Raw genomic sequence first — 23,180 nt, 5'->3', positions numbered from 1 at the left:
CAGACGATAATATCTTCCCGCCATTTTGAATTTAGTCTGTGCGAACCATAGACAAAAGTATTAGAAAAAGTAATAAAAATAATTTTTGATTAATTTCAATAGGAGAAAATTGTTTTGTGGCGACCTCCCGCTACTCGTCAAGAGATGGCGCCACGAGTATTCTGAGTCACGTTATCGAAGTTTTCTAAATATCTTGCATATATACAAGCTCCGAACTGAGACAGTCGGAGCACGGCCGCTCTCCGGGCATGATCACCTAGCCCGGCGGGAGATCTCCCTTTGCCAAAATTCTATAAAAAATAACAATCCCTAATAATCCCTAATAAACATTTCATAATCTTAAGCTACAAGGTAATATCCTCTGTTATTTACGAAATTCTACACAAATAAGTTTTTTTTATTATCTTATGTTACTAGATATAGTCCGCCTCTGAAGTTGTTGGGAGCAGGTGTAGTCATACAGAGTAGAAGTATATTTTGTCTATGGTCAACCTTTTTTTTTAAAGTTCAATGTATTCAGTTGGATGTTATTATCGTCTGAAGTATCTTTAACTTGCCCTCTACAGAAATAAAGAAATAAAATGAACTTTCAAATTAACGTTGTTTCATTCCTACCCACGTCGTTAAACTTAATCTAAGTAAAAAGAAAAATAATCCACTCTTTATCATGGATGTACTCTTAAGAATGAATAGAATTTAACTTTTTTTACTACTGTAAAAAAAGTTAAATTCTATTCATTCTTTATATTCTTTCATTCTTTATATAGAATAGTATTGTTACCCATAATTATGTCGTTAAACTTCTTATAAAAAAGGATTAGAAAAATATCTACTCTTTATTAAAAAAAAATTGAAAGTATAATTCTATAATCCATCTATGAATGAATACCAAGATATTTAGATTGTTTCGACCTAAAGCAAAATCAGGGCCGTTCAAGAGCGTTTAGGACCATTTTAAAGAATGCCGGGAACAAAAAACTGGGGCCGTATGAGACATAAAAAAATTAAGACGTTTTTTACGTCTCAATTGTTTTTTATAACACAACCACCTAAAAGTCAACAAAAGTATTTTTGTGAATGAACATTAAATGTAGAATTTTAAACATAGCGTTCGTGTATGCGAATGTATTAGCTATTCGGGGCCTCTGTTATGTGGGGGCCCCTGGGAACGTCCCCCCTTTTTTCTGTTTACGAGGGGGAAACCTTCAAAAGGTACCCTATGCCGTGGGAGCGACACGGGGATTCTTACCGCACTAAAACCGTCCTCGGCGCTGCGTTGAGGACTCCAGGATCTGCAAAGGAAAGCAACCGGAGTCCTCTTAGCGCGTTGCCCCGTCGGGCTCCGCTCAGGTGAGCTTGACGCTCGCCACTCCGTCTGATGTGCACGACGGTATGCGACACATACCGCCGTCCCTCCCGGGGTCGCTGGCCGGGCGCTTCGAGCTCCCACTTTTGCCACCCGCAACCCCGGGAGCCCCTTTTAGTCGCCTCTTACGACGGGCAGGCGATACTGTAGACGTATTCTGGTCCCGGAACTACAGGGACAGGGAACGTACCCCTCTCTGTGTCGTTAGAGTGAAGTTGGAGTAGAGTATATTATTTTGATTCATATACATAATTATGAGTCCGGTATCCTATTAGAAATAAGGAAAATTTACTATTAGAAAGGTCAAATTTGAGTTCCAAGATACGTTTGATTACGTTTTTTGTCAGTTACAAGTGTTATTATCTTGTATGTACATAAAATTTTCGTGTCACAATGTTAGTAACCGTACGCCTCTGAAACGGCTTTATCGATTTTCACCAAATTTTATATGCATATTCAGAAGATCTGAGAATCGGCTACTATCTATTTTTTCATACCCGTTATTTTTTTTTATTTATATGGCAACACGTTTGCCAGGTTGGCTACTAAATGTATATTAATAGTTACTATATATTTCGTATTTTATCTATTATCCTGAGAACTGATAAACGTCATGATTTCAATTTCCTATAATCTTGCGGGAAGTCTGTACTTTTAAATATATATAACTCAAAGGTGACTGACTGACATAGTGATCTATCAACGCACAGCCCAAACCACGGGACGGATCGGGCTGAAATTTGGCATGCAGGTAGATGTTATGACGTAGACATCCGCTAAGAAAGGATTTTAATCAATTCTATCCCCAAGGGGATAAAATAGGGGATGAACATATTACTTCGTAACGCGAGTGAAGCCGCGGCCAAAAGCTCGTCATAACATGTGATACAACATCCGTTCACAATCTACCAACAGATGGCGCTGTGCCAATTTCTGAAGCGCGGTGACGACTTTACTATAGAGATACTATAAGTACGATGAGGACTTGTCGTTTTACCACATTAATTTGTATAACCAATCAGAATTCGAACTTAGAAGTATTTTTGAAATGGCACTCTTTCTAGTGCCACTTATTAGACTAACACCAAATTCAAGTTACTTATAAAAATTAATAATTAATTAAAATATTATAAGTATTTATTAAAATTTATTTTTTATTTCATAGTATGTACTTATACGAGGGATGACGATTTTTTTATTATATCCGAAAAAAAATGAAATGACATGAAGTCTGACAAATGGATAAAAGTCGTGGCCATAAAATGGTTATTGTCCTAACCAAAGAGTATGTAAAGTTTACATACTTAAAGTTAGGATATAGGTTTTCATCGTAAACCTAAATCCTAACTTTCATCAACAACCCATTACTGTCCCAGTGCTGGGCACGGGTCTCCTCTCAGAATGAGAAGGATTAGGCCATAGTCCACCGCGCTGGACAAGTGCGTATTGGTAGACTTCACATACCTTTGAGATTATTTTCCTCACGATGTTTTCCTTCACGGTTTAGCAACTTTAGCAAGTGATAATTTATTTCTAATACGTATTTATATTATATATTTCATAACTTTGAAAAATCGGAGGTGCGTGCCTGGTATATCACTAGGCACTAGGCTATCACTGCTGTATCCTAAAACATGGATTTTCAAAAAGCTTGATGCTATTAACTATACTTTTGTTCTTAACAGCCTTTTTTCCTCTTATTAGTATAAGCAGTAAATTTTACTCGATTGCTTTGGAATTTCATTCAAAATCAAGCGCAATACCATTACTTGTTTCTCATAAACTGAAAATCATAAATAAAACGCACACTACATACTGTCAATATACTAATTTATAATGAGCGAACAATTTCATAAACACAAAATGCTTTACCCATTGCTGATTATGAGTAGGACAGCTGTTTAGAGCGCAGCTAAATACCGTAATGTATGGTATTGGAACGATAACCTCTCGTAAATTGAAGTAACTGTGATTTGATTGTTGAACGTATCGAAAAGACGGAATGGCCGCGCGACAACCAGTGTAGCGCGAACCGCGCTGGGAGTGTGACGTGTTTCGTGTTATTTATCGCGCCATTTTTTACGACTGTTAAAAATGTGTCTATTTCGCGCGGATTCGATCTGTACATTAATCCGTTTTTTAAGTGCCAGTGCGAAATGATAACGTATTAGTGTACATACTTACAGTGTTTTTTATGGTGTTGGATTATGGTGTTTTTGTTATGCCACAATCTCGATAATGCGATAACTTTGAAGGTGGGTTAATAGTTTTACTCATTGGTTTACTTGTTTGCTCCAATTTAGATAACATTCCATTCTGCGCAGTTTGAATGCGTTCTTAAGTTTTTATGCTACCCTCATAATTATAATTAGTGATTAGTACCATAATTTGATGTATTAAAAATCACCATTTTTTAGTATTATGTTATAGATACTTAATTGAAATATAAAATATAAAATGTATATATAAATTAAGCCACTGTCCGACTATCTTTCATTTCATTGCCGATAAATAGGAACAATAAAAAGTTGGTATTCGTTGTTCGTGTAATTAAATTAAAATTAAAAAAGAAACAGAATTTCTCAATCATCTTTGCCTCAGGATTCATCCCCTTTCATCTTTGATTTTTCATGCTTTAAGAATAATGCGGCAGTTGATATTATAACATAATTTGGCCATATTTAAAAATATCGCTAAATCAGTTTAAAACAATTTTACTCCAACATCAATATTACCTCCACCACCTTACTTTACTTCGGTATCTTCATATTTACTTTCTTACTCATATTAAAGTAGGTACACAATTAATTCAATCATAATGCTACGTAGGTATTATGCCTGAAGTCAACCACCCACAAAGTGGAACATTTTCATTACAATTTTATTGTTATCAAAAACCGCTTTTGCCCGTAATTAGTAAATGCAAACTCAAGTGAAATTTTATCTTCGACAAAATACCTTAAAAGACATTTTGTGACTAACTCTAATGTTATTTGGTACATGAATATGTAATCATTTTCTAAGACAATACAAAATGTAGAAAATATGCGTTGTAATGTTGATTATAAAGAGCTGTAATTAAAAAAACATATATACGCTCGAATTGAGAAACCTCCTATTTTGAAGTCGGTTAAAAAGGCGAGATATTCACCAAAATTCGCATTTAACATGACCAATGTACTCTAATTTTGGGTAATCTATAAAAAGTGAGACCAAAATTTACTATAATAACCCATCTTTTCAATTACGATTAAAACCATCGATAACATTAAACATTTTTTCCATTGAAGATTTGGCGACTCCATAGACAAATTCATATAAAACGCAGTACGGCGATGTATTTAGGCTAAGTGGGACCCGACCAAGTTGACCTTAGTCGTATGCATTTTGGCTTTTCCTGATATATTGCGATGCAATATCAGAGCTATGGGGACAGGTCTATGAACTCTAGGATATTATAACTGCGTAGAATAAGCTATGGAATGACAAATATGCAGTCCACCTGACTGCAACCGGCGCATAAACAACTTTAATTAGGAACCTCTTAGATAGGGCTTCAAATAAATTACTACTGCAGGAAATAAATAAGGTTACGTCGTAATGACAGAATCTGAGGTTGTGAAATCTATACTAATATTATAAAGAGGAAAACTTTGTTTGTTTGTTTGATTGTAATGAATAGGCTCAAAAACTCCAGTAGTTAGTCCGATTTTAATAATTCTTTCACCATTCGAAAGTTACTTTATCCACGAGGAACAGGCTATATTTTGTATGAAATATATTTGATACATAGATTTTGAGGCGGTACAAAGTTTGCCGGGTCAGCTAAGCGTGAATAAAGCTGAATAAATGCCATTTTCCGAATGCAAATGCACAGATTACTAATAAGAATTGGTCTACGCGGTGCGCATAAAGCGGAAAACCATTATTATTTATTAATCTAAATTATTTTTTTTTTTTTATGTTCATAATATGAAATCAAAAACCAAAATGTAGCGTGTATACTTCCAATCAACACTTAATATTATGAAAACTACCTATTATGAATCATGAATCAGTAAAATATAATGCATTTATTTATTATTATTGACCAAAATAATCTTGGACGCATCTTTAAAAAAACAACTTTTTTTGACAGCTTGTTTTACATGACATTGTCATTGCATTTTTTGACAGCTGATTTTTTATCATCATCGCCTCGACAACTCGCGTATTCAGCCAAGCAAGTGACTTAATTTTTTGTTTCTGCAGAAGGTTTCCGATTTGTCTCGCGTCTTTACAACGCCAATTCCCATTGTTATGTTGTCAAGCCATTTCACACACTAGGTGTTATTTTCCTTTTAAGTATGTCTACGTAATCATGTTAAGTGGGGTTTTTAAGGCGTTTTCGAGTTGCTTTTGTTTTCGAGAACCATCTATGGGTATTATAATTAGGTTATAGTAATACGAGCGTGAGATTCGAGATTTCCTTGTACCATAAGGCACGTTAATGTTTTATTTTCCTAGGTAAAATGTATTTCTGTTAGATTTGCGCTATAGTCCCTGTGTTTTCGGAGTGTTATATACTTTTAGCATATAAGACAGCCATGTCGCAAGTTCGCCTTTAAAATGGAAAAATAATAGGACTCGGTTCGATTCAATTAAAATCTATTCCTTCTATTTCTGGTCTGTTCTCAACCGATCTCAAAAGTTAAGTAAAGTCTCGGGCGTTTGGATGGGTAACAGCTAGTCACAAAGTCCGCTAATCCTGTTGCTTCAGAAGGTACCTTCGGTCCAGACAGGAGGTTTTGAAGGTGGTAGAACCATTGCGGTTCGACTCCGACGGCACCACCGCCACACCTACTCCTGCCCCGTAACAGCAGTGTTAGGCGCTGCTGTGTTCTGGTTTGAAGCGTGTGGTAAGGGAGACATACTTTTCCGAGGCGTTCCATCTTAGTCCTCAGGGGTAGCGGCGCATTTGTGGCCGAGCTCAGGTAGGAATATATATCCCTATCTGGGGTTGATACACCGTTGGCGTGGTGCCGCCGGAGTCCACCACAAAGGGTTCTACCACCTCCAAAATTAACATTAACAATATAATAATTATTTAACATAAATAATAAAATGTCAAAGCCCTATGAGGCACTCGTTCGCCACTAATGGCGTTATCTCAATTTTAAAAGCATATTTCAATGAATGATTGACATTTAAATGATCTGACGGACAGACAATATGGTCGTGTGTCAGAGATTAACTGACGCCTCGAAATTTGTATGTATGTATTGTAAGTACTTCCTATATACGTGTGTTTTTATGACAATTGTAATACAAAATGGCGGACTATTTGCTTCTCGCTCATTTCTATAATGTGTAAGAAAGAAATATTTATGTACAAAAGCTACTATTTCGGATTACATTATTTATGTAACTAAGATATGATATAAGCATAGATTAGTAAAGATACTTCGCCGCCTTGAAATTGAATAAAGCCACAAATGGCTTATTAGTAAGTTCTTTTTTTGAATTCTTGACAAATAAAAACATTTTTAGAGAAAATTTAGGAATAAAAAACTAATACTGCGTAATTTACATAATAAATAAATAATTATTTCAAATATTTTAGGGACATTTTAGCACGGAGACGTGGCAAAACTTTTTTACGCAACTATTTCAATTCTCAAAACTGGGTACATTTTCTTGTTAGGAATGAGTAATCTTTACTAATCTATGGATATAAGAAAGAAATAAATACTATGGCGTCCATACTATTTTCTGCCTCATAACAGCAGTATTAAACGCTGCTAAATTCTGGTTTGTGGTATGGTGTGTGATAAAGAGAAGACGCTCATACGAGGCGTTCTGACTTAGTCCTCAGGGATAGAGCGCATTTGCGCCAATCTAATTAGGTACTCTAATCCTATCTAGGTTTGTTTATAGATATCCATGAGCGGCATTTGCCACTTACTATCCCTAGGATTGCATGTTTTCTTCTGTTTATGTCTTATAAAAAATATACGTACCTGTTATAAGACAAATTGTATTTTGTGAACGTCGCTGCAGTCTATAATTCTACCATATTTAAGAATAATAAAATTAGCATCATATACATGCATTGTAATTAATAAGATAGGTATAATTAAGTACATTGGATACCTAAGTATATTTCTTGCCTCAAAGTTTGGACCAAAAAAGATAGACACGTTCTGGAAGGAAATATTAAAGAATATCTAGTAAATACGCAAAATCAGTATCTTGCATGAAATGTATGAATAAATCGTTGGATTGTTACGCTACCTTGTTGTACGAGCTCCATATACAGGATTTAAGGAGTGGGGGTCATCAAAATCTACGCTAAAAACGTTTAAGTCTATTATAAAAAAAACTAACCTCCCCTCTTCCCCTCCCGAATTTATCTGAGCTTAGTCGTACAAGTGCAAGTAGTGCTTCAATCTACTACACTATACTATATTACTAAAGTTTTTATCTACATTTTTTGATCCAAGTTCCAAGTATAACCTGCACAAAAATGCTCACGATTTCGCGTTTTTCATTATCATGTGTTGCTGAAAATTTACCACCTTTATGTTTCCTGTCGTTTTTGCACTAAAACAAAAACCTGACTACATGTTCAGTCTTAGGCTAAATGCACACTACGTTATCTTATATACAAAATTCTCGTGTCACAATGCTAGTTACCGTACTCCTCCGTAACGGCTTTACCAATTTTCAACAAATTTCATATGCATATTCAGTAGGTCTGAGAATCGGCTACTATCTATTTTTCGTACCCCTAAGTGATAAGGGCTTTATAGCATTAAGTCCGCCTTTGTGCCTTTACATTTTTGTAAGGTTCATAAAGAATAAATAAATAAGGGTTAAACTCTTAACATTTTTTTTTATTTATATGGCAACACAACGTTTGCCGGGTCAGCTAGTATCAATTAAAATAAACCGCTTAACACTGCTGTTATTAAGCAAAATATTCTTTTTTTATAATATAGGACTACCTGTCCTCCTGATGGTAAGTGGCTACTGCCTCCCATGGACATCTGTAATCAACCCCAGATAGGATTGATATTCCTACCTGAGGTCGGCCACCGATGCGCCGCTACCCCTGTGGACTAAGCTGGAACGCCTCGGAAAAGTATGTCCCTTACAACACCCTTCAAACCAGAACACAGCAGCGCTTAACACTGCTGTTATTAGGCAATAGGTGCTGTGGTGGAGTCGAACCAGAAAGAGTTCTACCACCTTCACATATGAATACAGAATACTGTGTACATAGCTTTAGCAATTACGTTAAGATAAAATAATGATTAGTATTCATTATTCGCGATTCTCACGTGTTATTGCCAAGGTGAGACGCCATTTTGTTTTGTGCTATACCGCCAACGTATGTGTAATTATGTTTCTAAGTAAGAAACATTATTAAATAATCACTCCTATGTATGGACTTTGAGCTTTATAATATAAGAGTAGCAGACGAGCATGCAGTCCACTTGATGCTAAGTTGCTACTGCTGCCCATGGACATCTGTAAGCAACTCCAGATAGGATTAGATTTCTACCTGTGGTCGATCACAGATGCGCCGCGCTTGAGGACTAAGCTGGAACACGTCGCAAAAGTATGTCTTCCTTACCACATCTTACTAGAACACAGCAGCGTTTAACACTGCTGTTATGAAGCAGAAACAGGTGTGGCGGTGGTACCGCCGAAGTCGAACCACAAATGGTTCTACCACCTACATTGCGGTATGTGTGGTCGCATACCGTGGTGAATACCAAATGGTGTGAAAGGAGCGACATCTGCTCCTCCAGGGCAGAGCCCGATCGGAGCATCGCGCTTGAAGGACTCCGGTTATGTTCCGTTGGAGATACCGGGATTCTCCAACAAGCGTTGAGGACGGCCACCGGGGGATTTTAGTGCGGTAAAAATCCCACATAACCCGGCGTCGCTCACACGTCGTCGGGTACCTTTTGAAGGTTTCCCCCTCGTAAAGAAAAAAAGGTGTGTCGGTGGTGCCGCCGGAGTAGAACCACAGAGGGTCCTACCAGCTTAAAAATGGATTGGATTTGTACCATTCTCACGTAACTTCAGTAAGTTAGCATGTGTGTGTTAACTGACATATCCTTTGTGTATGTGTTAATGTGTGATATTCATTATATGTATGTTGTAAATGGTGTAGGAGTACTAGGAGTGTATTGACATGTGTTTAAGACAGGTCTTTAAATAATGGCCAAGTGCGAGACGGAATCATGCTTAGATTTTTTTGGAGCAAAAAAATGATCTTGCAGACCATCTGATAGTAAATAGTCATTGCCACTTATAAGCATCTGTGAACAACTCTGGTAAGGGTGTAGTAACGGAGACATACTTTTCCGGGGCATTCCAGCTTAGTCCTCAATAATAGCGGTGCATCTGTGGCCGAGAACAGGTAGGAATCTAATCACCTGAGGCTGATTACAGATGTCCTTGCCCCATGGGCGGTAGTAGCCACTTACATGCAGGTGAACTGCATTCGTCTGCTACTCTTATATTGTAAAATACTATGAATAGGTTTTTCCTGAAGTCGATCACTTCAATGCAGCATTGCCACTCCTGGGGACTAAGACTTAGTCGGCTTCTTACTGGCACTTCATATTACTATTGGTGTGATGATGGTTACCTACCATCTCACTTCTACTTCTCTCCGTCTCACCTTGACCCTGTAGTTCCGGGACCAGAATAGGGCTACGGTATCCTCTGCCTGTCGTAAGAGGCGACTAAAGGGGGTTTTCGGGGTTGCGGGCGGCAAGAGTGGGAGCTCGAACCGCCCGTCGGCGACCCCGGGAAGGACGGCTGTATGTGTGGTCGCATACCGTCGTACACACCAGACGGTGTGGTGATACAAACCCACCTAGGCGGAGCCCGACGGGGCAGTGCGCTAAGAGGACTCCAGTTGCGTTCCTTTGGAGATCCCGGAGTCCTCTACGCAGCACCGAGGACGGCCACCGGGGGGGTTTTAGTGCGGTAAAAGTCCCACATAACCAGGCGTCACTCCCATGGCGTCGGGTACCTTTTGATGGTTTCCCCCTTGTAAAAAAAAGGTACCTTCTCACCTAAACCATATTGTTTCTACCTTCCAAAAAGCCGCAGTGAACACTCCAGTCACCTGCTGTTTGCCTCCTCCATTACATAAAAAGATGTCAGAAAAAATATTATTCAATCATTTTCCTTTACAATAAGTGCCAAAACAAATAAACGTCAATAGCAAAGTTTATAGAGCGGAAACAATTTACGGATGGATGGGAGGTTTGCTTTTTATTTCAATCTAAGATCAGTACACGGGTCCGTTTGTATTGGTCTACGTATGTATAATAAATTAAATAAAATAAACGCTTTCTACACTCACAGCCCCACACAAGGATTCCCTGTGTCGTGGGTGCCATGAACACACAGATAGACATATACACAAACACCCAGACTCAGAAACAGAAATCTAAATTCATCATTTAGATATCTGTCTGGCCGGGGATTGAACCCGGGACCCTTTGCGCGTCAAAGCGGCATAGTGACCGCTCCGCCACGCGGGTCGTCAAACTATGGATGGATTAAGGATTATTAATAATCAAACTATCCAATGTTTGGCCAATTTGGCAATGGGTCGCGTGCCGGAGCGGTTGACATACTGGTCTGACGCGCAAAGTTCCGGGCTCAATCTCCAGATAGACCTCTTTTTTGGATCTAGGTGTTAGTGTGGCGACCTCCCGCTACTCGTCAAGAGATGGCGCCACGAGTATTCTGAATCACGCTGTCAAAGTTTTCTAAATATCTGGCATATATACAAGTTCCGTACTGAGACTGTCGGAGCACGGCCGCTCCCCGGGCATGATCACCTAGCCCGGCGGGAGATCTCCCTTTGTCAAATTAGTATGTTTGTCTATGTGTGCGTCCATGGCACCCACGACACGGAATCCTTATGTGGGGCTGTGAGTGCAAAAAACGTCTTATTATTTTCGTCTTCAGAAATATTCATAGAAATAGGTATAGTGATGATCCGTTCGGAATATAATTACTTTCGATTTGATTAACACCCCCTTAATTTTATTTATTTATTTATTTTTAATTTAAAGTGTGATTTTTTCGCTGGGCGAACACATCATCCCGTACAAACAAACTATTAAGCAAATCATCTCATAACATTGTATAAAATGAGTACATACTTTTATAAGATTTTAAATTGCACACATACGGAGTTTCTTTCGCCACTTCCTCTCCATAACGAACCACTTTCCAAAGCGGTAGTATTTTGTTAATGATCGAAAAAAATCAATATGAATTAATTTTGAATAAACCGAATTTGAATTTGTTGCAAGATATCGCCCAAAAATTCACTACCAAAGCAAGCGAAAATAATAAGTACCTACCTAATAAAATTTAAAAATTAATTTTCCACACCATAGTCTGAAGCATAATTAAATTCGCCTACAAATGACGTCATAGCTCAGTACGTACATACTGTACAGCATATTAATACACAATTATACCAGTTTAGTCTCGCCAGATGAACAATAGAGTTGTGTTACTTGTTGGTTGTTGGGACAATAATGTTACGTCGGTAAACGTAATGTTTTTACTAATAGTAAAGTCTTATACTTTACTACTTTTTGAAGGTGGTAGAACCCTTTGTGGTTCGACTCCGGCGGCACCACCGCCACACCTATTTCTACTTAATAACAGCAGGGTTAAGCGCTGTCTTCCGGTTAGAAGAGTGTGGTAAGGGAGACGTACTTTTCCGAGGCGTTCCAGCTTAGTCCTCAGGGGTAGCGGCGCTTCCGTGGCCGACCCCAGGTAGGAATATCTAATCCTATCTGGGGTTGATTACGGATGTCCATGGGCGGCAGTAGCCACTTACCATCAGGTGGACTGCATTCTCGTCTGCTAGTCCTATATTATATTAAAAAAAAACGTATTGTCAAGTGTTTTTATAAGATTGACGAATGTAGCTAGGTTGAAAGTGGTAAGCCCTCTGCCACTACCGTCACACCTATTTCTGTCGTATAACAGCAGTGGTCTGATGTGGCGCATATGTGGCCAACATTAAGAAAGTAATATGATCTGGGATTAATTACAGATGTCCATGAGAGACAGTACCTGCAGATGGACCGAATGCTTGTCTGCTACTCCTATTGTAAAATAAAAACAGTTCTTCCACTGAAACGACGCTAGAAACAAGTAAGATACCTTCCCGGCAGGTAACTATATTTGCTTAAGTTCTCATTTACCATGTAGATATTAAAAGAATTTAAACAATACATTAATGTAGAATTTCTTGATGTAACTAGATAACCTTGAACCATACTTATGTTAGAACAAAAACATAATTGAACATTAGTGAACGGATGGGTTTAATTATCTATGGTTAGAAGATTAACATGATTTTTTAAGGAGCTGGTCTTTGTGCAAAATAATAACAGCACTGTTAAGTACTGCTGTGTTCTGGTTTGGACAGTGTTAACGAGACATCATCATCAACCCATTGCTGTCCCACTGCTGGGCACGGGTCTCTCAGAATGAGAAGGATTAGGTCATAGTCCACCGCGCTGGACAAGTGCGTATTGGTAGACTTTACAAACTTTGAGAACTTTTATTTTAAAGACCTCTCAGGCGTGTAAGTTTGTTCATGATGTGCTTCACGGTTATCCTCGTCAAACATTACTGTCCCACTGCTGGGTACGAGTCTCCTTTCAAAGTTACAGGTAGTTAGGACATAGTCTTTAACTAATTGGACTTCAACCATATTAGAGAACGATACGATTGTTATAATATTTTCCTTCACCAACAATACAACTGGGTCAAAATATAGGGGAAAAAAAATGAAATCCATGCTATTCAATGTATGATGGTGCTATGTAGGGTGGTGTATTTCTTGCCTGTGCACGCATCCTTTATGGAAGGGAGAGCGGTACATACTGCGTGGTTTAAAATATATACCGTCATACGTATTGGTAGCGGAGTAGTAATCCTAACTCGATACTATGATATATATGAAGGTGGTAGAACCCTTTGTGGTTGGACTCCGGCGGCACCACCGCCACACCTATTTCTACCTAATAACAGCAGTGTTAGGCGCTGCTGTATTCCGGTTTGCAGGGTGTGGTAAGGGAGATAGACTTTTCCGCTCAGGGGTAGCGGCGCATCTGTGGCCGACCTCAGGTAGGAATATCTAATCCTATCTGGGGTTGATTACAGATGTCCATGGGCGGTAGTAGCCACTTACCATCAGGTGGACTGCATGCTCGTCTGCTACTCTTATATTATAAAAAAAATCATATTTACAAGTATGTAACCGTAATTACAGTTATAACCTTGACTTTGACGGGTGACGCGCGAAATTGCGTGTTTCCGCGGAATTATGATGGCGCCATTATCTTGTTGATAACAACAGATTCAAAATGTACTTACGAGAATAGAATGCTTATAATCAATAACTTTTTACCCGACTGGGAAAGGTAATTTTTTACGAACGTATATTGCGTAGCTTGGCACGCCCTATAGTCCGAAAGAGTGATAGCCTAATGGTTAAGAAACTCGGCCTCTCGACCGAGGGGTCCAAGGTACAAATCCCAGACGCGCCTGATTTTTCAAAGTTATGTGCGTATCAGAAATTAATTATCGCTTGCTAAACGGTGAAGGAAAACATCGTGAGGAAACCTGCATACCTGAGAGATTTATAAAAAAAATCTCAAAGGTATGTGAAGTCTACCAATACGCACTTGTCCAGCGCGGTGGACTATGACCTAATCCTTCTCATTCTGAGAGGAGACCCGTGCCCAGCAGTGGGACGTTAATGGGTTGATGATGATGATAGTCCGACAGGCTTGACCAATCTTACCATGAGGTGTCGATGGATTAGAATCAATTTTAGAAATGATATAGGCTACTTTACTTCCCCTTTCATTAAATTATTTTTCAGTGAAACCAAAACACAGCAGCGAGTAACAATGACGTTGTAAGGCAGAAATAGGTGTGCTGGTGCTGCCTCAGAAGTCAATTGGTCTACCACCTTCACTTGAGTAAAATATGAAGGTGTTAGAATTGAGAGGCATTCCAACTTAGTTTAGGCTAAACCACTTTAATGCATCTGTGGCCGACCTCAGGTCGGACTCTAATCCTATCTGGGGTTGAGTAGAGATGTATATGGGCGGTAGTAGCCACTTACCATCAGGTGGACTGCATACTACTCTTCTACTCTTATATATATATATTTTATTTTTATAATATAAGAGTAGCAGACGAGCATGCAGTCCACCTGATGGTAACTGGCTACTGCCGCCCATGGACATCTGTAATCAACCCCAGATAGGATTAGATATTCCTACCTGAGGTCGGCCACAGATGCGCCGCTACCCCTGAGGGCTAAGCTGGAACGCCTCGGAAAAGTATGTCTCCCTTACCACACCCTTCAAACCGGAACACAGCAGCGCCTAACACCGCTGTTATTAGGTAGAAATAGGTGTGGCGGTGGTGCCGCCGGAGTCGAACCACAAAGGGTTCTACCACCTTAAATATTATATTATAAAAAATAGTAGCAGCCTGCTTCAGTGCGAAATTTGTCAAATGCAGGTATTACAAACAGACTTTATTTTGGTAGCTTGACTGCTGGATGATTTAATTAGATTGAGTGGAGGTCCCAATTTAGTCCTCAGGGGTAGCAAGGCACGTGTGACCGACCCTGAGGTCGGTAATATAGTATAATCGGTAGATAATTAAAGACCTAGTCGAGTAGGTATTTAATTATCCGAGATTGATTAATGATTATAGCTGTTTACCTGTATGTACATAGATTACCTGTTTACTGATTATACTTGTTTACGGGCCACTTATAGTTATCGCCAATCTGCTAGTCCGCTCTGAAGCTGTTGTGAGTAGGTGTAGTCATACAATTTGTTATGGCGACGCGATTCATTTCTATATTCAGAGCGGACTAACAGTTTTACGCGGACTATACTATCAGATAGTCTGCTTTTTCCTTTGCTACTCAATATATAAAAACAAACGCGCGCGTGCACGCGGGCGGAAGATTTCAAACAATACGTATTGTCACCGTCTTGACGAGTCAATGGGAAAGCGTCCGTTAAACCGGAAAACGTCTGCAAGGCCGGACCGAGGCCGGGCCGGACACCGTGACGTTACCGGACTTTGGACCTTAAGTATAAGACATAAGTAGGTAGACTTATCCAAAGATTTAAGATTTTTGAGATAACAGGACTATTTCGAAGTTATAAAACGCTTTCTGCACTCACAGATCCACACTAAGATTCGCTGTGACGTGGGTACTATGAACACACCTATTTCTACCTAATAACAACAGTGTTAGGCGCTGCTGTGTTTCGTTTTGAAGGGTGTGGTAAGGGAGACGGACTTTACCGAGGCGTTCCAGCTTAGTCCTCAGGGGTAGCGGCGCATCTGTGGCCGACCTCAGGTAGGAATATCTAATCCTATCTGGGGTTGATTACAGATGTCCATGGGCGGCAGTAGCCACCCCTGAGAACTAAGCTGGAACGCCTCGGAAAAGTCTGTCTCCCTTACCCTTCGAACCGGAACACAGCAGCGGCTAACACTGCTGTTATTAGGTAGAAATAGGTGTGGCGGCGGTGCCGCCGGAGTCGAACCACAAAGGGTTCTACCACCTTCAAAAAAATCCGTCAATTTGTGTCACTATAAAATGACTCTAACCTAATGTAACTTCACAAAATCTAATATTATCTAGGTGTAATAATACAAAGATAAATACATAAGCACTCAAACCTAAAGCAAATCCGAAAACTCATTGAGATATCTCCCCAGGCGGGAATCAAACACAACACCGCGTCAGACCGGTATAGCCACCACTAGAATATACAAGTCATAAATAATACTATTTTGTTGTTACTAATTTTATAAGATTTTTTTGCATTCCCTGGCAACCCTGCCGATATAATATTGACAGCATTCCTTTTCCTTAACAAGATTTCTCCATAGACCAACGAAGGTGGTAGAACCCTATGTGGTTCGACTCCGGCAGCACCACGACCACACCTATTTCTGCCTAATAACATCAGTTTTAAACGCTGCTGTGTCCTGGTTTGAAGGGTGTGGTAAGGGAGACATACTTTTCCGAGGTTCTAGTTTAGTCCTCAGGGGTAGTGGCGCATCTGTGGCCGACCTCAGGTAGGAAAATCTGATCCTATCTGGGGTTGATTACAGATATCCATGGACGACAGTAGTCACTTACCGTATGTTTCTTACCACATCTCTCGAAACGGAACTCAACAGCGTTTAACACTTTTGTTATGAGGCAGAAATAGGTGTGGCGGTGGTGCCGCCGGAGTCGAGCCACAGAGGGTTCTACCACCTACCGACATGCTAGTTTAACGACAGTGTAAGTTTATAAAGTATTTGCTATTGACCTCCTTTAGTTTTTATACAAATAAATAGAATGCACGGAAGCGTAGCGCCCGGTGTGTGCTCGCAACTATTCAGTACTAGCTGACCCGGCAAACTTTGTATCGCCTCAAAATCTATTTATCAAATATATGTCATATAAAATATAGCCTATGTTACTCGTAGATAGTGTAGCTTTCGAATGGTGAAAGAATTTTTAAAATCGGTCCTGTAGGTTTTGAGCCTATTCATTACAACCAAACAAACAAAGTTTTCCTCTTTATAATATTAGTGTAGATAACCGATCTACAATTTTATGCCACATGTAAGGTGTTAGAACCCTTTGTGGTTCGACTACGGAGGCACCACCGCCACACCTGATTCTGCCTCATAACAGCAGTGTTAAACGTTGCTGTGTTCTGGTTTGAAGGGTACTGTAAGGGTATGCAGCAGAAGCCACTTACCATCAAGGGCGGCTTATCTGCTTCTCCTATATTATAAAAAATATGTTACATATTTATTAAAATCACACAGCAATTGTGAAACCTGAGAAATCTTAAAAAAAGTTTTCAAAGGTAATGAAGTCTACCGATTTGCACTTGGCCAGCGCGGAGGACTATGTCCTTCTCATTCAGAGGAGACCCGTGCCAATGACAGTAATGGGTTAATGATGAATATTAGTTAAGAATAATTCCTCGTGCCATCTCTGTAAGACATATAGATCTATACTTTTCTTAAAGTCAAAACAATAAAATTTAAATAAGGGCCGATTCACAGAATTAAGTACTTAACACAAAAAGCAGACTGAGACCGTCATTTATGCTTAAGGCTAATGATAGCTCAGTGGGTACGTTTATATTAATAAGTACAGGGTAACAACAACTCCATTAGGAATTTTAAACATGCCTTTAATATTTTTTGCTGATATTTAAAGGTCCTTGTTGAAAATGGTTTAATAAATAATTTTCTTGTGGTGATGGCCTTATTCTAGGTTGAATATTTGGTGTACTTTTTGGAGTTAAAACCGTATAGAGACATATATTTACGTGAAATGAAATGAAATGAAATATATTTATTTTGTATAGGCCAACGGCGGCACTTACAAATTGTCAGTTACAATATTTTCCTTAAACTACTACCGGATCGGAACGCGACCTCTACTGAGAAGATCCGGTAAGCAACTCGATGGGTTTGTCTTTTTTAATAATAATTATTCTCTTTTTCCCTTTTTTTTTAATGTCATCATTTTTACATTTAATTCATAAAGCATTAGCTCCAGTATTTTTCTTTACATTTATCTAAAAAAAGAAGTTTGTTTTCAAAGGTAAGGCTTTTGACGTCATCAATCCATTATTGTTGTATTGTATTGTATTGCCCCACTGCTGGGCAGGGGTGTCTCAGAGTAAGAGGCTTAGGCCGTCGACCATTTACCTGGGCGTTACGATGGGCATGTGCAAAGTGCATATTCGTAGACACACACCTTTGAGATTTTCTTCTCAAACGTGCAGGTTTCTTCTCGATGTTTTCTTTCACCGTTTAAGCAAGTGATAATTAATTTAAAATGCACGTATGACTTTGTAAATCTGAGGTGTGTGTCTGGGATTCTATCCGCAGATCGCCGATTGAGAGTAGCATCGTTTTTTTTTCATAGATCTCATGTAGGTTTCCTCACTATTATACTTCACTAATTGTAAAAGGTAATAAATTTTTAAAACAAATAATATTATAAGTTCGGAAATCAGACTGTCTGGTTGGAACCGTGGATTTTATGATAAAATTCATACCAACACCCATTATTATTAATCAATCTATCCAAATTACCTACCAAAGATCGAAATTTGAAAATGTCTATTTAACGTTGTCCATTTTTCTATAAATCTTAAACTTAAACGCTTTCTACACTCACAGCCCCACACTAGGATTCCCTGTATCGTGGGTGCTATGGACACACACAGAGACAAATACACAAACACCTAGACCCAGAATCAGAAATCTAAACTCATCATTTACAAATCTGTCTGGCCGGGGATCGAACCCGGGACCCTCCGCGCGTCAGACCGGCATGGTGACCGCTCCGCCACGCGGGTCGTCACCATAAATAGTATGAAAAAACTGCCATCGTCGATCTTTAGACAAAACAATGGACAGATCACTTATTACTAACGGGCGTAAGCTTACGATCAGAATGCAATAACCATGAGCTAATGACTGGCCGTCCCTGCCATACAAGGATACCATAAAAATGCAGGAAGTACCATCGTAATACATCATGTGTGCATGTGTGTGTGAAGGTGTATTGAACGCGTGCGTGCGATGCGTCATGCACGATCAAGTTTGGTAGGGTTGGTGGTGGGTAAAAGTTTATATTTTATTTATTTTCGAAGTTTCCTTTTTTTCTTTTACAAGAGTATTTATTTGTTTATTCATAGGTTGTACCAACAAGGTTAACACTATTTAAGTTTAAGTTTAGATTTACAATCTTGGTGAGTGTCACCTCAATTATAGGTACAAACTACAATTCACTAATATCAAACGAATTTTAGTTCTAGTTTAATTATTTAAGAAAAGAACCTTAAGAAATGGCGGAAGCTTAACCAACCATTACTTTCTCATACTAGAGTGGGTTGCACCTAAGGCCCAGTTAAATTTTGCGCTAAAGTTAACTGTAACTATAACTTTGACGATGGAATAAATGAAGTTTTCTTTTACAAGGAACTTTAAGAAAAATACCTTAAGGAATGGCTATAGTTTTTTTTTTTTTTTTTTTTTATAATATAGGTGTAGCAGACGAGCATGCAGTCCACCTGATGGTAAGTGGCTACTGCCGCCCATGGACATCTGTAATCAACCCCAGATAGGGTAGATATTCCTACCTGAGGTCGGCCACAGATGCGCCGCTACCCCTGAGGACTAAGCTGGAACGCCTCGGAAAAGTCTGTCTCCCTTACCACACCCTTCAAAACGGACCACAGCAGCGCGTAACACTGCTGTTATTAGGCAGAAATAGGTGTGGCGGTGGTGCCGCCGGAGTCGAACCACAAAGGGTTCTACCACCTTCAATTACCAACTATTACTTTTTTATACTAGTGGGTTGCACTGAAGACCCAATTAAAGTTTACGTTAAAGTTAACTATAACAGTTACTTTGAGAATGGAATGTAACAATTCTGTGTTGCTTTAATTTATATGCCATGTCTATTACTGGTATTATGATTTTAGTCGACGTTTACGGATACGGAAGTTGACAAAAATAACTTTAACCAATCGAAATTAAATTCATTTTTCATTGGAATCATTTTTCTAACCATAGATTTGACGGCTGGTTAGGCGTTTCTTAACGTTGTTACATGATAAACCCTAAGTCTTAACTAAGACTAAGGGACATATAGAAGAATCAGTTAAGGATTAGGTTATCGTTTAGGTCAACTGATGCATTATAATATATTTTTCAACATTTTAATATATGTATTTTTATTCACAGACATAGGTAGAAAATAAAAGTATTTTTATTTTAGGTATTTGTTATTTCATTTTTATATATTTTTTCTTAATCCTCAAAATCAAAAAGTGCAAAATCACCCCTACCACTTCACACTCCACTTGCCGGTGCACAAATTGATCGCCCGCTATCTCCCTCGCACATCGTGCCGTCCCGCTCACGTAACTGTGGAGTACAGTTAGCCGCCCGACTACAGTTTGGAGATTAAAACAATAATCGTGCACGTGGCTTGTTGTATTGAAAGCATGCAGTCCATCTGATGGTAAGCTTTTTTGTTGACGAGGGGGAAACCTTCCAAAGGTACCCGACATCATTGGAGTGACGCCGGGTTATGTGGGATTTTTGGGTGGCCGTCCTCAGCGTTGTTCTTCCCGGGGTCGCTTGCTGGACGGTTTGAGCTCCCACTCTTGCCGCCCGCAACCCCGGAAGCCTTTTAGTCGCCTCCTACGACCGGCAGAGGATACCGTAGCCCTATTCTGGTCCCGGTACTACAGGGACAATCTGATGGTAAGCTACTGCCGTCAATGGACATCTATATCATATCTACAACCTCAGTTATAATTAGATTACCTATGGTTGCTACTAAGGACTGAGTTGAAATTAATCTGATAAGTGGTAGGTGGTAGAACCCTTTGTGGTTCGACTCCGGCGGCACCACCACCACACCTATTTCTACCTAATAACAGCAGTGTTAGGCGCTGCTGTGCTCTGGCTTGAAGATTGTGGTAAGGGAAACATACTTTTCTGAGGCGTTCCAGCTTTGTCCTCAGGGGTAGCGGCGCATCTGTACCCGACCTCATGGAGGAATATCTAAACCTATTTGAGGTTGATTACAGATGTCCATGGACGGCAGTAGCCACTTAGCATCAGGTGGACTGCATGCTCGTCTGCTACTCCTATATTATAAAAAGGCTATATTTTAAGCACAAACATTGCATTCTTTCGCTTTTATAACAATTGTCTTAGAAAATGGGTTTGCGCCAAATCTCCAAAACTACACATTTCTACTAAATTCGAAACACAAAAGTTCTTTAATAACCAAAGCATTTCTATAAATGTAAGCAGTCATGACGTTCTTTTATAGCACAATGGCCCACGGATCCCCATAAATTACCATAACAGATTTATGCCGTGATGCCGTGGCGTGGAGGCGAGAGAATAATTAATAGATTAGACCGCCATTTCTAATATATTCAGCATTCATACCATTGTCTAGTAATCAAGCGTGCAATGCGAGATTTAATTTAAATATTAACATCTGTTTGATCAAGGCTGTCAACCCACTGTCCCACTGCTGGGCATAGATTAGTAAAGATTACTTAATCCTAACAAGAAAATGTACCCAGTTTTGAGAATTGAAATAGTTGCGTAAAAAAGTTTTGTCACGTCTCCGTGCTATAATGTCTCTAAAATATTTGATATACTTATTTATTTATTATGTAAATTACGCAGTATTAGTTATTTATTCGTAAATTTTCTCTAAAAATGTTTTTATTTGTCAAGAATTCAAAAAGAACTTACTAATAAGCCGTTTGTGGCTTCATTCAATTTCAAGGCGGCGAAGTATCTTTACTAATCTATGCTGCAGGGTTACAGAGTGAAGGATTACAAGATGGTGTCGTTGATGTTTGAGGATTGTTTATTTATTTATTTATCGTCAAATAGAACGGTTTCGCAGAACCATTTATACTAATTGACACACACCAAAAATTAAATTAAATGATATTATAAAACAATTTGATGTCGACATAAAGAATAAATTTAAATATAATAATGATACATCTCAAATAAAAAAATAAATTAATAATTGTGAAAATAAACAACAATCTTTGGAAATTAATAACAATTGTAACAAATTATTAATAATTGTAACAATGATGATAGAAGGTATTTTATGTTTTATTGCAATTGAATTTGACTAACCAGTTACTGAATTGATCAGAAAAACTGCCTTTGACTGGATAAAACTAGGATTGACTGGAAAACTTATTTTGAATGGAAAATCCATGTCAAATAGGAAAAACTTGTACTGCCCTAAATCTATGACAGTCTGAGAAAACTATGTATTTATGACTGGCATAAACTGCTTATGGTCGGAAAATCTATCTCAGACTGGAAAACTTCTTATGATCTGAAAATGTATGGCAGCCTAGGAAAAACTATATATTTGTGGAAAAACTGATTATGGTTGGAAAATCTATTTCAGACTGGAAAACCTGCTTATGACCGAAAAATCTATTTCTGACTGGAAATACTGCGTATGCCTGGAAAATCTATGAACGACTGGAAAAACTCCTATTGACCGGAAAATCTATGAATTACTAAGTACTAGAAATACTACTCCGAAATGGAGAATTTGTGACTGGAAAAGTCCATGGGCGGCTGTATCCCCTCACTGTGAGACATAAATAAGTATAGATATCTCACCGCCTTGTAATTGAAGGAAGCCATTAAATGGCTTAAACGGCTGACAATTCTGTCAGCCGTTTAATGGCTGTCATGGTGTAATTTACGCGTAATAATGCCAACATGCGCAGTTAAGACACGAAATTGAAGAAAAAGTGCGAAGAAATATCGTTTCATTCGTAAATGATCTAAAAACTACATTTTTTTAATAAACATTAAAATAATTGACAGTGACAATTGTCAAAAGGTTACATTTTCTTGTTAGGAGCGAGTAATCTTTACTAACTAATCTATACCCTGAGATCACAAAATAAAAACTATAATTATATTCAGATGAACTATATGTATGTCCGATGAACTCGGCTGCTACTCCTATATAAAACCGTCTGTTTAAAGAACAGTAATGTAAATGTTAATTAGATAATTCTGGAAACTTCAAATGGCGATTGCCATTGAGCGTTTCTATGGATGATTGTCCAATAATCGTCTGTATTTGGTCCAATGTCGCCACAAGGTCGCTCGCTTC

The 23,180-nt window shown here is 38.7% G+C and overlaps 1 protein-coding gene across 1 annotated transcript in view; it reads left to right on the top strand.

Moving 5' to 3' along the window:
* The first annotated feature begins 3,391 nt into the window (after positions 1-3,391).
* The window catches only part of Rhp (GTP-Rho-binding protein rhophilin), a 104,366-nt gene continuing 84,577 nt past the window's right edge, over positions 3,392-23,180 (top strand). Inside the window, exon 1 of the mRNA XM_073092087.1 lies at positions 3,392-3,621. The gene's annotated coding sequence lies outside the window, so the exon portion shown is untranslated. The remainder of the gene's footprint in view (positions 3,622-23,180) is intronic.

This window comes from Epargyreus clarus, unplaced genomic scaffold (assembly GCF_041222505.1).
Source record: "Epargyreus clarus isolate Ecla_fem2 unplaced genomic scaffold, WU_Ecla_fem_2.2 ptg000035l, whole genome shotgun sequence".
Classification (NCBI taxonomy): domain Eukaryota; kingdom Metazoa; phylum Arthropoda; class Insecta; order Lepidoptera; family Hesperiidae; genus Epargyreus; species Epargyreus clarus.
The sequence above is the reverse complement of the archived record's forward strand: the minus strand, read 5'-3'. Positions and strand labels throughout refer to the sequence as shown.